This window comes from Muscardinus avellanarius (genome assembly GCF_963383645.1).
Source record: "Muscardinus avellanarius genome assembly, chromosome: X".
In the NCBI taxonomy this organism is placed as follows: domain Eukaryota; kingdom Metazoa; phylum Chordata; class Mammalia; order Rodentia; family Gliridae; genus Muscardinus; species Muscardinus avellanarius.
In genome coordinates, this window is record NC_137792.1 from 51826427 (window position 1) to 51845223 (window position 18797).

At 40.4% G+C, this 18797-nt stretch overlaps 1 pseudogene across 1 annotated transcript in view; it reads right to left on the reverse strand.

Annotated features, from left to right (window-relative positions):
• LOC308278907 (tudor domain-containing protein 5-like) overlaps positions 1–18427 on the reverse strand; it is an 81856-nt pseudogene extending 63429 nt beyond the window's left edge. Inside the window, exons 1-6 of the transcript in view lie at positions 18199–18427; positions 16785–17187; positions 7812–7921; positions 7344–7400; positions 3533–3616; positions 3055–3117 (exon numbers count right to left, since the gene is read on the reverse strand). The product of the transcript in view is annotated as a tudor domain-containing protein 5-like (transcript). The remainder of the gene's footprint in view (positions 1–3054; positions 3118–3532; positions 3617–7343; positions 7401–7811; positions 7922–16784; positions 17188–18198) is intronic.
• Positions 18428–18797: the final 370 nt, after the last annotated feature.

Below are 18797 nucleotides of genomic sequence, written 5' to 3' on the forward strand. Positions count from 1 at the left end.
TTCTCAGTATTCTGTTCCTTTCTTTGGATTTATTATTTATTCATATTTTATTTTTAATATGTTTACTTTTCTTTGCCTGTTTTCAAATACTTGTTACTTTCTTGAATGTTTTTCATCTGTCCTTGTCCTTTATTTCTAATATTTTATCATGAAAAATTTCAAACATAGAAAATAGTGACATAGTAAACTCTACCACCCAGATGTAAGATTATTAGTATCTATTTTTACTTTATCATTAATATATCATTAATATGTCATCCATCTACCAATTCATTTACATTTTTTGCATTTCAAAGTAACCTACAAACATCCAATTAACTATAAAAAGCTTTGTGTATGACAGATGCAGTGGCACACACCTGTAATCCTAGTACTTGGAAGGCTGAGACAGGAAGATCATATGTTTGAGGCTGATGTGAAAAAACTTAGTGAGATCTTGTTTCAAAATAAAAAATAAGTCTGGGGATAAATTCAGTGGTAGAAACTCCCTGGGTTCTAACACACACACACACACACACACACACACACACACACCACAAGGTTTGTATTTTTCTAGATATATTTTATACCAAATTATAATTTGAAATTTACAAAAAATATAAAATAAAAATATTTCAAAATGCTGTGGTCCAGAGAAAGCTATTCCTACATTTCAGAAGTGGTCCTTTCAGAAACCATTTTACACATGTATATACTTGCATTACCTGCATTACTCATGATTTTATATGAAAGGATAATACTATACATGGTATTCTATAAAACATGCTTTTATTTATTTTATTTTTTTGCAGGTCTGGGGATGGAACCCAGGGGCATTTGACCTCCAAGCTACACCCCCTGCCCTACTTTTTATTCTTTATTTTGAAACCAGGTCTCACTGAGTTGCAGAGGGCTTCACTAAGTAGCTGAGGCTGTCCGCGAACCGTGATCCTCCGGTCTCAGCCTCCCGAATGCTGGGATTACAAGTGTGCACCACCACGCCCGGCTTAAAACCTGCTTTTAAAGTCCAATAATATGTCAAGGAGATACTTCCATATAAACTAAAAGAGATATATATAAGCTTTCTTATGGGCCTGCCACATGATATTCTCTAGTCTGGAAGGATAATTTAAACCAATACTTTATTGATGAACACTTAATATTTCTCTAATTTTTGGCCATAAAAAGTCATATTGAACATACTTTTAAAAATATCCTTTAATTGGTTATAGTCTCACATCATAATATAAGTCATGCTGACAGTGACATACATGCATACAGCACTTGGTTCCCACCCCTGCCTCATTTCCCCCCTTCCCAATATATAGTACTGAGACTGCCATTGGTATATTCACATATGTACACATAGTTGATGGGAGTATTTTCATTAATGAACCTCAGTCTTCCTCCTCCCTTTCCCTTCAAACAATTAGCTGGCTCCACTAAGGTTTCTCCTCCATTATTTGGAGTCCCTCGGGTATCTCAATTACTCCCTAGCTTGCACATATTAGAGAAAACATGACCCTTCACTTTCTGTGACTGGCTAATCTCACTTAACAGGTAGAAACTTCCTCAACAAGACCCTCAAAGCTCAGGAAATTAGTATTAGAATTAATAAGTGGGATGGCATTAAACTCAAGTTTCCGCACATCAAAGGAAACCATCAAGCATCTAAAGAGGAAGCCTATAACGCTGGGCGTGGTGCACGCTTGTAATCCCTGCATTCGGGAAGCTGAGACCAGAGGATCGTGGTTCAGGGACAGCCTCAGCTACTTAGTGAGGCCCTCCGGAACTCAGTGAGACCCAGTTTCAAAATAAAGAATAAAAAATTGGGCAGAGGTTGTAGCTCAGAGGTCAAATGCCTCTTGGTTCCATACCCAGACCCACCCACACACACACAAAAAAAGAGGAAGCCTATGGAATGAGAGAAGATTTTTGCCAGCTGTCCCTCTAATAGAGGACTAATATTTAGAATATACAAAGAACTTAAAAAGACTTTACATTAAAAGATCAAATAACCCAATCAAGAAATGGGTAATTGAATTGAATAGGCCCTTCAAAAAAGATATAAATGACCAATAGATACATGAAAAAAATGTTAAATACCATTAGCAATCAGGGAGATGCAAATATTGAACATCCTTGAGCAAATAATTGTCAGACATTCAAGTTAACAAACAACAACTGAATGTGCTAGTTTTTCCATTTCTCCAAGAAAAGTCATGACAGCTAAAATGAGATAATATAAGGGAACAAGACTTGTAATTGTACCCTGATTACTAAAATTAGGATTAATAGTTCCCACAAAAATTTAATTAATTTAGTTATTTTTGCAGTACTGGGATTGGGAACCAGGGGCATTCTACCTCCAAGCTACACCCCCACTCCTAATTTTTATTCTTTATTTTGAAACAGGGTCTCACTGAGTTGCAAAGGGCCTCACTAAGTAGCTGAGGCTGTCTGCGAACCCGGATTCTCCCGTCTCAGCCTCCCAAGTACTGGGATTACAATTGTGTGCTACCACACTTGGCTCAAAATTTTTAAATGTACATACCTTTGGCCCAATAAGTAACAAAGAATTTTCACATTTTCTTTTTTTTTGTGGTACTAGGAATTGGACCCAGGGTCATTATACCTCTGAGTTATACCCTCAGCCCTTTTTATTTTGAAACAGGGTCTCATTGAGTTGCTATGGACCTCACTAAGTGCCTGAGACAGCCATTGCTATTTTGCTGAGGCTGGCCTCAAAACTTGTGATCCTCCTGTCTCAGTCTCCGAAGTACTGGGATTACAGGCCCAGATGTTTATACATATATTAATAAGGCAAAACAACAAATTAGACTAAAGACATAAACATGTAAGCCACACAAATTAGAGCAAAGATAAAAAAGCAAGTCACATAAAAATATAAATGATTATATTAAACCAATAAAAAGACAATGTAATAAATGAAGAGTTATAAACTAAAACAACAGGACTGGACAGTAACACTTCACTGTCAATGGAGGTATACATTTGTTCAAACCTTTTAGGGGGCAATGTATATTTATCATCAAAACATAAAATATTCCATACCTCTGACTGGCAAACACTGCTAGGATAAATATTCAAAGATATTAACTGCATATTTTTAAATAGCTAAGGGTAAAAATAACCCAAATTTAATTAATCATGGATCTCATAAATGAAACATGATATATAAACATAATGGGATATCATATACAATCTGAAATAATAATAAATGTACATCTATATAAAACTGGAATTGGAAAAATATTGAGATGTTTGTTAATGGTGAATTATTGCAGTGAGAGTGAGGAAGTTAGAGAGCACATTTACTGAAGAGATTATATTTCCTAAGTAATTTTACATTAAAATTTTTAGGAATGTTTGTTGCTTTTTTCTGAATTTAAAAGATAACTACTGCATATTACAAAAGATTAAGTATAAATATAAATCTAAGAAATACTTGCAGGCAAATTAAGCTCGACTGCAAATGATATTCAAATTTACAACCAACTATTTTTGTTACCCAGAAACAGAAAATACTTACAAATTTTATCTTATGTTTTAGTTCTGGATCAAAAGTTCCTCTAGATCCAATTTGTGCAATAATTGATTTTAATGTGTTCTCCAACTGTAAGAAAAAATCACAGTCCTGCAAGAGACATAAAGTCCTCTACCCCAAAAGTCAAAGTTAAATCTAAATACCATGTGAAAGAGACATCTTTAAAAGTAAATATATCTCAACTAAATGGATAAAATACCAGTCTTAAGAAGTGACACCATAACATTTCATACCATATGAAATACACAGAATCTTTATGAAACTAGATACAGCAGAAATTTCCAGGATGACCAAAATTCTCTATAGCAATTTCCAGAATATTCAGTTACTCAACCTCATACTCTTATTCAGAAAGGACTTTTTTGTGGTACTGGGGCATTCTACCTCTGAACTACTTATTTTATTTTGTTTCTTTAAATTTTGAAATAGTACCTCATTAAATTGCTGAAGCTGACTTCAAACCTGCTATTCTCTTGTCTCAGATTCCCAAGTTCTGGGATGATAGTATTGTGCCACAGTGTCTGGCTTCATTGCTAACTTTCTACTTATAAAAATATGTCATGAGAGGATTCAAAATGGCGACTGTAGGACACAGCACATCTCAGTAGCTGGAACAAATAAAGTTCAACTACCAAGAAGGCAGTGTCTTGACAAACAAAATAAACAATTCAGCAGAAGATACTCACAAACCCAAACAAACAGGAACCACGGTGGAAGGAGATCCAGTACTCTGAACACGCGATCCACTGCAAAAAGCCCAAACAAATCATTAACCTGGTGTTGCGGCTGGCTGCCTGAAAGCACGATTGCCGGCTCCGGTGCTACAGCCCCAAGAAATACCAACAAATAATCCAAGAACTTAAAGTGCAGAAACTGGCGGCAGAGCTCCAACATCTTAAGCAACCAGCACCACACTTCTGGGACGCAGAAAAAGATCCCAAAGCCCCTACGCTCACCAGAGGCAGCACCTGCAGTGGCACACTGTGCCCTCAAGAAATCCAGCCCACAGGACAGTAAGGTAACTGCTTGTGTTATTTGGTACTTGGCGGAGGCCACCCAGAGCAGCCGAGAGACCTCGGTGGGCTAAGACCTGGAAGCCCATCCCAGAAGCAGTCCAGTTAGAACCTCCAGAAACACAGGAAAGGCATAGTGCTCAAGGTGCGGTGCCTGCACAGGGTCATATGGGGTTGCTCCAAGACTACTATGGACACTCTCTGCTGCAGTGGCACACTGTGCCCTCCAGAAACCTGCCCTGCAAGACAGCAAGGTAACTGCTTTGCATTACTCAGTAGAGGCAGATAACTGCCCAGAGCAAACTTGGGACTCAAAAGGTCTAAGACCTGGCGGCTAATCCTGGAGGCAGTCCAGTTAGAACCTCCAGAGACACGGGAAAAGCATAATGTTCGAGGCGTGGTGCCTGCACAGGGTTACAGGCTGTTGCTCCAAGAGTACACAGGATGTCCTCTACCAGTGCAGGTCCAGGGTGGGAAGCCGCAGAGCACAAGGCCTGAGACCATAAAGCCCAGGGTGGAGAGTACAGAGCCAGGGCCAGAGAACGTGGAGTGCAAACACTCATAAAGTGGGTCCAAAGATGGCAATAGGTTACAGAGCAAATGAGAGACATTGGAATATACTCCAGAATCTACCACAGTGAACAGACGTACAGATATGATATGGGCCTAGGCCATATATATGTAAATTAGCAGGGCTGCTGGGGTTTTTTTGGATTTTTTTGTTTTTTTCTCTCACACTGTTGCTAGTTCTTTTTTTTAATTTTTGTTACTTCTTTTATTTTCTTATACCTTTTTTGGTTGTTTTTTTCTTTGATTTATAACTGTTAGTTTTTGTAACTTGTTTTGTTACTTTATGCATGTTTGTTTGCTCCTTCCTCTCATTCCTTTGAGAAGCTTCCTTACTCTAGCCTATCTACTCTCTTCTTACAAAACTGTTTTTTAGCTTACTGTATCTCTTTGCTTTACATTCAAGATATTTCATATCTCCATACCTAAATACTCTACTAACTATAAGAATCCTGCTATTTAACATTCTCTCATTCTCACCCAGATACTACCTCATTATACTTAAATCCTTACTCAACTTAATCATATACTCTACTTTACCCAATCCCTATACACATCACCCCCGCTCCTCCTCCCTTACCCATAATCCTAGTACTTGGGAGGCTGAGACAGGAGGACCACAGGTTTGAGTATAGCCTCAGCAATACAGCAAGACCCTTAGCAACTTAGTGAGATCCTGTGTCAAATAAAAAAAATAAAATAGGGCTGGAAATATAGCTTATAAGTAGAATGCTCCTGGGTTCAATACCCAGTACCACACACACAAAACAAGATTTTATGTTTATTAAGCACATACTTAGTGACTGCCTAATTCTGGAAATAGATTTGGATGGTGGAAGGATCTTGAGGGGCAGGAATGAGAGTCAGGGCACAGGTGGGATGACTGGCCATAAAAGGCAGGAAGGAAAAGCTTTTATGTTGTAATAGAAGTAATGGAAAAAAGAACTTGTAGAGTCACACAAAGGCCCTGTCAATAGAAGGTCAGAAGGCAGTGAGAGCTACTATCTGATACCTTCATATTCTGAGAGTTCAGAATCAAGGCCCTTCTAAAAGTAGATTAAAAGGGGAGGGAGGTCAAATATTTGAGAAAGACTAAAAACATACAAAAATGTTTGAGGAAACAATGAATATAATTCTAAACTTAGTAGGTCAGAAGTAATGATAGAAGGATCCTGACCTAAGACAGCAGGAGTCTCAGTACAAAGAAGCCAATGGCACAGAGAAGCCCAATAAAGTAAAACTGTGACCAATGCTAAATTTTAAAAGTGAACTGGAAGTGTAGGAGGCTATGATAAGAGAGTGGCGTGAGTCTATCCATACAGCCTAGGGCTAGTGAACAGACACAGCAGTGGGAGAGTAAAGTGAAGGGAGAGTTTATGGAGTTATGTTCACTTAAGTCTTTAAAGTTGATAGCTAAATGTAAAAAAAAGGATTAGAAATGCCACAGTGTTATAAAAATACCTGAAATACTATCAGCAAGGTACAATCACTATTAATATTTTTTGCTTCTGAAATGAAAAAAAATTAAAAATACATGTGGTCTTTCACTTGGCCTGTCATTACTTAAACACTGTGTGACCACTCGGCACTCATGCCCAGCCAGTAATGTTCATTTTTATTTATTTATTTTTTGGTAGTACTGGGGTTCCTGGAAGCCCTTCTACTTCCGGGCTACACTCCCAGACCTATTTTATATTTTTATTTGGAAACAGGGTCTCTTAAGCCGGCGCGGCTGGCTTTGAACCTGTGCGATCCTCCTGTCTCCACCTCCCAAGCGTGGGGATTACAAGCGTGCACCACCACGCCCGGCAATTTTTAAACAACTAGATATAGTTGCCAAAACTCAAGCTATATATTTAAAATTGGTAAATTTTCTACATATAAAAATTACTAAAGCTTATTTTTAAGATATAGAAATAAGACACTTTTATGTCTTGAATTTAATTTTTGCATGCTTATTCTGAGCGCCACTGAAGTTGCTGCCATGCTGACTTAACCAGGCTTTTGTTAATTGTATGCTGGTAGTTTTCATAGTCACAGAAAACAAAATAATTGTAATGTGGTGGCCAGGGTCAGCCATTTAGGTGAAGACTTTCCTGAGGTGTGATAAAGTGAGCTGAGGCTTTAACTTCAGTAACACCATGATGTTGTTACCCTAGGTGACCCCAAGGCACTAATGTTAGTCAGCCTGAGAACTAATGTTCGTCACCAGGTACCTTGCTAGTAGCACATAACTGCCTGTTTGGATTCTGTAACTCCTGTTTAGCTTGCACCTACAGAGAAACAAAGGCTTTAAGGAGCTTTCTGTCATTAAATAATCAAAAGGTGGACAATAGAAGGGACAGACAAGGGTTGTTGAGCTCCTGCACAATGCTGTTCCTGGTTTCTATACTTTCCACTTGACTTGCACACCCACTGAAATAAACTGTTGGGAATTGTCCATATCTGTGACAACCTAAATTCTTTCATCCTGAGCTTGTGATTTTGAGGTATGAAAGGATCCCTGAGAAATGTCTCAAGGCTGCACACAGGACTAAACACCTGCAGTGAAGTTGCCGGCTGGCTAATACTTTTTTTTATTTGGCTTAAACTAAGACTGAGTGGTCTTCTATGGTGGTTTCCCTATAACATTTGGAGGCCCCAGCAAGATCTCCATAGACTTTGACTCCAGACTTTTGGGGTACTCTGGTCCCAGAGGGCAGGGCCAAGAGGGTTAGACACCAGACTCTTAGAGAAGGTACCACCTGAAATGTTCCAGGACCTCCAGAGACCTGGTCTCGAATCTCCTTGGCCTCTGGTGGGACAACAGGGGAACCCAACTAAAATTAACATCTAAAAGAAAGTCATCTGTGTCTGAAATCCTCCAGAGGTCAAGCAAATCTGGAAATGGGTGCCTGTCGGGATTGACACTATAGAGGAGGCTGGACGCAGCCACTGACCTGGTATCCAGGGATCCATACGAGATGTCACTGGCCCTCTGTGACCTTGATTAAGAGGTCTGGTCTGGATGTGAGAGTGATAAACTGTCTGTGTGCTGGCCAGCATCTTTGTCCATTGTCTGTCTTGTTACTAACATTAATTCTTCTGTCTAGGATAAGGAATTTCTAATTGGCCAAAATATGGGGTCAGGAAACAGTTGTCCCAAGACCCCCTAAAATGCATAAGAAGACATTTGGAAGATGGTTTCCAGGTTGAAGGAATTCGCTTCTCAGCCGGGAAACTTCAAACATTCTGTAAAATTGATCAGCCTTCATTCAATGGGGGCTGGCTAGGGCGAGGGAACTCTGGACCTCCATTAGGAATTTGGTCATGGGAAACCCTGGGTACCCAGACCAGTTCACCCACACTGATTATTGGTTATTTCTCCTCTAGCACCCATCCTCATGGCTTAAGGCTTGTGTCCTCTCCTTCTCAACAAGACCTCCAAAGTGCAGGAAATTAAAGCAAGAATTAACAAGTGGGGTGGCATCAAACTAAAAAGTTTCTACTCATCAAAGGAAACCACCAAGAACCTAAAGAGGAAGCCTATAGAATGGGAGATCTTTAGCAGCCACCACTGATAGAGGGCTAATATCCAGAATATACAACAAGCTCAAAAGACTCTACACTAGCAAAACGAATAACTCAATCAAGAAATGGGCAACTGAACTGAATAGACACTTCACAAAAGAAGAGATACAAAGGGCCAATAGATGCCGGGCGTGGTGGCGCACGCTTGTAATCCCCGCGCTTGGGAGGCGGAGAAAGGAGGATCGCGCAGGTTTGAAGCCAGCCGCGCGCGCTGGCTTAGGAGACCCTGTTTCCAAAAATGAAAATGTAAAAATAGGTCTGGGAGTGTAGCCCGCAGGTAGAAGGGCTTCCAGGAACCCCAGTACCACCAAAAAAAAAAAAAAAAAAACAAAGGGCCAATAGATACATGAAAAGATGTTCTACATCATTAGCCATCAGACTATCAAAACTATGCTGAGATTCCATCTAAACCCAATTGAAGTGGCAAGTATAAAGAAATCAAATAACAAGAAAGCTGGCGAGGATGTGGGGAAAGAGGAACTCTTACACTGTTGGTGAGAGTGCAAACTAGTTCAGCTGCTATGGAGATCTGTGTGGAGATTCCTAAGAAAGTTGGGAATAGATCCACCATATGGTCCAGCACATACCACTCCTGGGTATTTTTCCAAAGGGGTTGAAATCAGAGAACTACAGTAACATATGCATACCTATGTTCATAGTAGCACAATTTGTAGCAGATTAATAGATAGCAAAATTATGGGAAATACACACAATGGAATTCTATTCAGCTATAAAGAAGAAGAAAATCATGCCATTCGCAAGAAGATGGAAAGATCTGGAGAACATTATGTTAAGTGAGATCAGCCAAGCATAGAAGGAGAAAGGACATATATTTTCTCTAATATGCCCAAACTTGGGAGCATTGGGGATACCAGAGGAACTCCAGATAATGGAGGGGAAATCTCAGCAAAGCTAGAATGGAAGGATAGGAGAGGAAAAAGGCTAAGATTGATTAATGGAGGAGCTACATCCAAATATGTGTAAAAGTATGAATATAGCATGGTTAATCTGGACACTCACTGTTGGGAAGGGGAACTGGGGGGCGGGGGAGTGCACCAAACATAGTTTAAATGTACATCATTTTCAATATGTTCCACATATAAATAAAATTTAAAAAACAAAAACAAAACACAGGTAAAATTCTGGTTCTGTTAGTGGCAGTTTGGCTCCCCTAGAAGGTAGCCACTGTGCTTTGTAAAAGCTGTCACCCCAGAAGCAAGAGGCAACTGGACAGCTGACCAAACGGCTCTTAAGGTGACCCCTCCAGGTCCTGATAGCAATTCCAGAGCCAAGCCAACCCTTAAGCCCTGTGTATGACCCTGAAAATGAAGCCTGGGCACAGCAGGAAAGGGCAACCAGAAGCAGAGAAGGGTGATGGATCCTCCCTGACGGAAGACTTATCCTTGCTGCTGCCTTGGGAAGAGAGCTAATAGCCCACCTCCACCAGACATCTTACCAAATGGCAACAAAAACCAGTGAACTTCTCAGACCTAGGTAGTACATCCCTAAACTGGACTTGATGGGAAAAGACCTGATCTCCAGATGCCCCACTTATGCACAGGCTAACCAAAGAGGGGGACATGTGCCTGATGGAAATGTGACTAGGAAAATGTGCCTAATGGAGTCTGTGCCTAGGAAAATGTGCCTGATGGAATCTGTGCCTAGGCCTGGGGAAATGTGCCTGATGGAGTCTGTGCCTAGGAAAATGTGCCTGATGAACTTTACTGAGATCTGACCAACCAACCACGTGCTTGTAGATACTTTTACAGGGTGGGTAGAGACATTTCCCATGCAGAGTGAGACCACCACCACCATCAATATAAAAGTAGTTCAGAAGATAATTCCTAGGTTTGAGTTGCCCCTCACTTTGGGTTCCGACAATGGCCCCACCTTCACAGCTATCATTTCTCTAAATTTGGCAAAGGCATTATTAATTAAAAATTACATTGTGCTTATAGGCCCCAAGGTTCCTAACAGGCAGAGTAAATGAATAGGACTGTTTAAAACAAAACCTTGACTAAATTAGACATTAAAACTGATGAAGCATGCCGGGCGTGGTGGCGCATGCTTGTAATCCCCGCACTTGGGAGGCTGAGAGAGGAGGATCACACAGGTTCGAAGCCAGCCTCAGCTACTTAGTGAGACTCTGTTTCCAAATAAAATATAAAAAAAAGTCTGGGAGTATAGCCTGAAGGTAGAAAGCCTCTGGGTTCCACCCCCAGTACCACCAAAAAAAAAAAAAAAACAAAACTGATGAAGCTGGGTGTGATGGCACTTGCTTGTAATCCCAGTATTTAGGAGGCTGAGACAAGAGGATCTGGGTTAACAGCCAATCTCAGCTACTTAGTGAGGCCCTCTGCTACTTAGTGAGACCCTGTTTCAAAAATAAAGAATAAAAATCGGGCTGGGGGTGTAGATTGAAGGTAGAATGCCCCTGGGTTCAAGCCACAACACCAAACACACAAAAAAACTGGTGAGAATTGGGTCAGTCTCTTTCTCTTTGCCCTCCTCCGGGCAAGGTGCATCCCATATCGAAAAGGGTTTACTTCTTATAATATAATGTTTGGGATACCTCTAAATGCTCCTTCCTAAGCTTAGGGACACTCTGCAGGACTAATCACATTCTCATCAAGTCCCTACAGGCTCTACAACAGACTCAGCAGGCTACCCACCAGTTGGTTAAGGTGGACACCTCCCTATGCTCCTCTGAACCAGCCCACCATTATCAGCCTGGTGACCTGGTGCAGATTAACAGGATTCCTTCCTGGACATTGGAGCCTACTTGGAAAGGCCCATACATTATAATCCTAACCACCCCAGCAACAGTAAAAGTAGCTGGCATCACTTCCTGGATACATCACTTCCTGGATACATCACTCACTATTCAAAGAAGCCAAGGGAGATGGTAAACAATGTACTGTCTCCCATACCCCAAACCCACTAAAGATAAGACTGCAATGGATACCCTCATTTTCCTCCTTACCCTCTCTGGGCTGCTCTTCTTCCTGGGAGGACAGGGATTCTCCTGTGACCCTTCAACCTGGAATTGAAAATTTTAAAAATCAGAGATAAAAAATCAATTTCTAGTAACTGCAACATTAGTATGTAACTAAGAGAGTTTTACTTCCAGGCTCCAAAACAACCTGGTTGGCTTGTACAAATGGCTTGACCAAATGTGTAACTTCTGCCATGATGGAACAAGGGCCAGATGTCACCCTTTGCTTCCTAGTCTATATCACTCCCCAGGTATAAGTATATAATTGGGTTAAAGGACAGATCCATCTCAAACTAGATCCAGGACAGGGTAAAAAAAAGGAGCTGGGGCCATTCTAGTTCCAATACTACTTAGTGCTGGAATAGCTGAGTCTGCAGCTGTTAGAATCTCAGCCTAATAATAGGATATAAAAACTTCCAGGAACTCAGTGCTCAAATTGACACTAACCAAGGTGTAGGGAGCCATTAAGGTTTTCCCCTAAAAGAATACTTCTGACTGTCCTTTGCCCAGAGTCAGTAAGGTTTGGGGTCATGGAAAGTTCAAGGTCTGAGAGAAGCTCAGGTGGAATTGATTGGCTTGACCGGTATGCGCACAGGTGGTGATGGCACAAGGGATTGATTGACTTGACCATTACACGCACAGGTGGTGACGGAATGGGGGTTGATTGACCTGGAGCTGTATAAATAGGATGAGAGTGATAAACCCGGGATTGGTCAGTAAAGATATCGACCCGGGAGTGTGCTGGCGATCCTTCCATGATAGAATTAAATATTTTTAATCAAATTCTTAGAATTTAATTCTTTTCATCCTCACTCCTCTATTCGGAACCCGTACTTTTGCCAGCTGGCTCCGGTACCTAGGACACTTCGAAAACACCCTCTCAACTAGAAATGCAACTAGATTCCTCGGCAGAGGTAGTACTCTAGAACTGGAGAGACCTAGATCTCCTAATCATAAAACAGGGGATGGGGGGTTATGTATTGCCCTAGGAAAAACTTGTGTCTATGCCAACCAGTTGGGAGTAATTCCAGAGAGTTTGGCCTTAGTTAAAAACAATCTAAAAGAAAGAAAAACAGGTTTGCTTCTGCCAGTTGGTATCTGTCTCTATTCTCTTGGTCCCCATGGTCTACTTTTTTTATTGTACTGGGGGTGAAACCCAGAGGCTTTCTACCTCCGGGCTATATTCCCAGCCCTATATTATACTTTATTTGGAAACAGGGTCTCACTAAGTTGCTGAGAGCCTCACTAAGTAGGTGAGGATGGCTTCAAAACTGTGCGATCTTCCTGTCTCAGCCTCCTAAGTGCGGGGATTAAAACTGTGCGCTACCACGCTCAGCTGGTCAACTACTTTAATCTCAGCTCTGGCAGGCACACTTACTCTTCTGCTTCTAGCCCTAACAGTAGGACCCTGCCTAACTAAGTGCTTCATGAACTATGTATACCAAAGAATTAATTCTGTCAAGCTTCTGGTGCTTAGGGGTCAATACAATCCCCTCTCCAACAATGAGTCTACAATTTGACTCTTGCCTGTAGAACCAGTGAGGAATGTGATAAAATGAGCCTAGGGCTTAACTCCAGTAACACCATGATGTTACCCTAAGTCTGAGAACTAATTTTCGTCACCAGGTACCTTGCTAGTAGCACATAACTTCCTGTTTGGCTTCTGCTTAGATTGCACCTGCAGAGAAACAAAGGCTGTTAGGAACTTTCTAGCCTTAAAATAATCACAAGGTGGATAATAGAAGGGACAGACATTGAGATCATGCACAATGCTATTCCTGGTTTCTGTACTTTCCACTTGACTTGCATACCCACTGAAAGAAAGACTTGCATACCCACTGAATGTTGGGAATTGTCCATATCTGTGATATCCTAAACTCTTTACTCCTGAGCTTGTGATTTTAAGGTATAAAAGTATCTCTGAGAAATGCCTTGGGGTTGCACTCAGGACTAAATACTTGTAATATAGTCGCCAGCTGGCTAATAAAGACTTTTTATTTGGCTTAAACTAAGACTAAGTGGTCTTCTCTGGTACTCACTCTATAACAAAGGTAAGTTGCAAATATGCTTCTATCACTTCAGTGACAAGCTGCAACCAGAGATACAGATTGGGAGTGAAATATAATATACACATACATACAGCAAAACCATGGAGTTGATAAAATTACTACTCTTATTGACACCTCACTTCTTCCTATCAACAGGACCATAGGAGCTGGGCATTGTGGCACATGTTTGTAATCCCAGTACTTGGGAGGCTTTACATGTTTGTAATCCTAGTATTATAGGAGGATTGCAGGTTCAAGGGCAGCCTCAGCAAGAAGTGAGTCTCTCATCAACCCAGTGAGACCCTGTTTCAAAATAAAAATTTAAAAACAGGACTGGGGGTGTAGCTCGCAGATAGAATGCCTCTGGGCTCAATCCCCATTAACTAACACATAAATAAATAAATAAACCATAGGAAATGCTAAGTCAAATCTGAAATAAATGAACGACTTCAATTTTTTAAAGATCAGCTTTTCCATCAAACCTAAGTGATAATCTAAGTGAAATGTTATCACTTCAAACATTTTCACTTCAAAAACATTTCAGCAGAGCATAGTGACACAGGCTTGTAATCCCAGTACTTGGGAGGCTGAGACAGGAGGATGGATTGAGGGTAGCCTAAATAACTTAGTGAGACTCTGTTTCCAAATTTAAAAAAATAGGATTGGGGGTATATCCCAGAATGCCATTAGGTTCCAATCCTAGTACCCCCTTATACACATAAATATATTTTCAGAAGCCGGGCGTGGTGGCGCACGCTTGTCATCCCCGTGCTTGGGAGGTGGAGACAGGAATGATCGCGCTAGTTCGGAGCCAGCCTCGCTGGCTTAAGAGACCCTGTTTCCAAATAAAAAAATACAAAATAGGTCTGGGAGTGTAGCCCAGAGGTAGAAGGGCTTCCAGGAACCCCAGTGCCAAAAATAAATAAATAAATAAATAAATAAATAAATAAATATATTTTCAGTATATTTCTATCTCCAAACTCAGATATCTCACCTGGTTTGATTTTTTGGTGTGATTCAGCCTTGAAGTCTCTACTGCATTGTGTGTGGAAGTCTTTTCCAGGTTCAGTATTTGCTTTGGTGGGTCCATGTTTGGAGTGGGTCGTGAAAAGTGTGCCTTTGAAATTGCACAGCCGGGAGAATATGACACTTGTGTTCTCGTTCTAGGTGACTGGGTAAAAAAAATTACCTTTTGTGCATAACAGAAGAAAAAAATTATCACTAGCAATTTTGAGCTTTTTGTTTGGTGGCTACAGATATACTACTATGAACTAACTGCCCTCAAAGTTCATACTACTATGAACTAACTAAAAATTAAGAAAGCTTAAATTTTTATAGTAAGACAATAAAACTAACATATGATATAAACAATCAGTAATCCACAGAAGAAGGAAAACCAAGAGATAATAAATACTAAAAACGTTTAGGGCTAAAACTCCACTTAAGGTCACTTGAATATAATTACGGTGAGGCAGAATTTGATAGGTTAAAAACCTAAACAACCATGCCTCATTCAGGAGACCAAAAAGTCTCCAATTCAGGAGTGTGCTTAGAACTATGCTTTTCAAACTGGAGAAGCATGTGGTGATATGAGGCAAGGCAGGAGGTAAAGCTACAGAGCAAAGGATATTATCCTAGAATGTAAGTTCTCTTCTTCAATATTTGTGGGAAGGAAGAATATCACTGAGGAAGTATATCCTGTTGCTGAACAAGAGATATCACTGGAAATAATCATGAGTTAGGCCGGGCGTGGTGGCGCACGCTTGTAATCCCCGCACTTGGGAGGCAGAGACAGGAGGATCGCGCAGGTTCGAAGCCAGCCGCGCGCACTGGCTTAGGAGACCCTGTTTCCAAATATAAAAAAAAAATGTAAAAAGAGGTCTGGGAGTGTAGCCCGGAGGTAGAAGGGCTTCCAGGAACCCCAGTACCACCAAAAAAGAAATAAAATAAAAATAAATAAATAAATAAATAAAAATTAAAATTAAAAAAATAATCATGACTTAGCTCTTTCTTTACTCCAAAATCAGGTTCACCAAACAATTATTTCCAACATAGGCTGAGAGAAAAAAATGGCTATGAATAGAGAACATAAGCAATCCAATCACTGGGAAAGAATACCCACCCCTACTATCCAGTTGGCAAATTGCTTTATACAACTCAACCTCATGTAAGTTTAATAACACGATTTAGTCTTCCTAAGGCTGGGTACCTCAAGAACACTAAGAAGGTTGAGGGCTTGATCTGAAACACTCACTTCCAGAGCTTTCCCTGGTCTCAGTACCTCTTCATCTCTTCAAACTGCACTACCACCACACTTTAATATTGCTTTGTATACTCTTTACACATCCTCATGGTTCACCTACATTAATCTAAATGCAGATTTTGGAGGAAAAAAATCACTGAAATAGGCATGGAATTCTCCAAAATTGGTTCCCCTCCCCCATTCAGCATAAACTTTGTACTGCCTAGGGTCTAGGGAAATTATATAAATGATCACATTAGTCTGAACCTTTAGATGCTATTTATTATGAGCTTATTAAGTACCAAGATCTTGCTAGTCTTCATATCATGTAGTGTCCTCAGCACAACTCCAAATAACCAGTATTATAATTTATATTTTAAAGATGAGGAAGCTAGGGCTTAGATTAAATAACTTGCCTGCAATCACTGTTTGCAAGTGTTAGAGCCAGTTTTCAATTTCAACATACTCATGGAGCTTAGTGACTATCTATCTATCTATCTAGACAGATAGATATAATGGTCTATATGTATCTAATGATCACTCCAATAGTTATTCATCCACAGTACAATTTTCATGTATGTGTGGTGTTGGGGATTGTAACTAGGGGTGCTGTATTACGGAGCCGAAGCTTTAGCCCTTTTAAAAACTGTTTTATACTAAAACAGGGTCTCAATAAGTTGCAGAGACTGGTCTTGAATTTGTGATCTTCCTATCTTTGTCAGCCTCTCAAGTACTGGGATTATAGGTGTGCCCTACGATGCCAAGCTAACAATACAATAGCAATTAATGCTAACGTACTTACCTGCTAGCCATCCTCTCTGCTTTTCCTTATATACTCTTTTTTAGTCTTATTAAAGAACCTGCTCTGGCCTGCTCTAAAGAAATGACAACCAAAGCTGCATTCAGCACTTTGAACATCAACAGAAATCCATACTGCAAGCATTGAAATGATCATTCAAATTGCTTGGCAAATGCTTTTACAAAATCAGAAAGGAGAACAGGAGACAAAACCAAGAGGTCTTTCAACTTACTCTTTATAGCAGCTGGAAGATTAGGGGTCAGCCTTCTTCGACAGGGTATTTGACCATAGCTTCTCCCAGGGCAAACACTGGCCCTTCTCCTCTGATTAGAGTTTTGAACCTTTTGGCTGCTCCTTTGCTTTGCAACTAAGCTTGCTATTCCTTTGGTGGATTCATCTGGAATGCCTAAGGAGATATGAAAAAAAAAGTCATGTTTAGGTGAAAAGCATGCTCCCTTTATCCTTTGTATCTGTACTAAAATAAAATTTTTAACTCTCCACGGAGCTGCCTAGCTAGACAACAATAAACATGAAGCTCTTAGCTCCTCCATCTTTTGCATTCTGGGCAACAGCCCACCAACAACTCCACCAGAGGGTGAAAAGAACCCAGTGTATTATCATTACTACTGACTCCAAGAACTTTGAAATCTTAGATGAAGAACAAATTTTCCTACAATGATTTGTGGGTGTGTGCTTGCGCTTCCTGGAATTTAAAACAAGATTTTGTAATTTAAAAGTCCCAGAGGAGCCAGAATGGTGGTTCACGCCTGTAATCCAGTACGTGGGAGGCTGAGACAGGAGGATCCCAGGTTCAAGGCCAGCCTCAGCAACTTAGTGAGCCACTCTGTTTCAATAAATTTTAAAAAGGATGGAGGTGTAGCTCAAAGGTAGAATGACCCTGGGTTCAATCCCTGTAACTAAAAAAAAAAGTGGCCCAGCATCCCAGCCAAGGATGGTAGTGTACACCTAGGAGGCTGAGACAAGAGAATTGCAGGTTCAAGGCCAGTCTCAGCAACCTAGTGAGGCCCTCAACAAGTGAGACCCTGTTTCAAAAACAGAATTAAAAATAAAATAGGGCTGGAAGTGTAGCTCAGAGGCAGCATATCCCTGAGTTCAATCCCTAATACTGCAAAAAATAAAATAACAAAAATAAAACACCAGTGTTGCTTCTCCTACTTAAGATGCAATAACCTGAAATCATGCAAAATATTCCTTTTTGAATATGTATGTTTCTTGGGAATGGCTTCTTAATGCTGCCAAGGATCTCACTTTGCACACAGACTCAAAGACACCTATGATTCCTCCTCCTACCACTCCCTCCCAAAATTCAAATCCAGTTTCTGGGATGCATGATAATTGCAGAGGTAGATTATACTTAATTAAAAAATTTACAGACCTATGAAAACCTTAAACCTACCTTTCAGTATGACACCATCATTCCTACTATGACAGACACTGATCATATCAGGCATATCCAACACCAGCTTCATAATGTTATGATACCCAAGGACCCTGAGTGGTATACAGCTGCCAACCATCAGAAGATACTCCTCCAACTGCTGTGGGATCAAACCATGTTTGGTGGAAATCAGAAGTGACCTTAGTTCCTTCCTCAGACATTCCTGTATTTGTTCTTGTTCTGACATTGTATCCTACAGAATTTAAGAAAGAAACATTGCTCTTGAGGAAAAAGTGGAAAAACCCATGGGTGATGGATTTTTTTAAATGAACAGTAGTAGAATATAAACAATTAAGATAAGAGTTTTAAAGGTACTAAAGCAGAGCCAGGCATGGGCACCCATGTAATCCCAGTACTTGAGAGGAAGAAACAGGAGGATGGCAGGTTTGAAGACAGCTTCAACAATATAGTGAGATTGAACAATTTAGTGAGACCTTGTTTCAAAAAAATTTTAAAGGACTCAAAGTGTAGCTTAGAGGTAGAATGTCCCCAGGTACAATCCTTAGTACCACAAAAATAAAAATAGTGCTGGAGGTATAGCTCAGAGGTAGAAAATG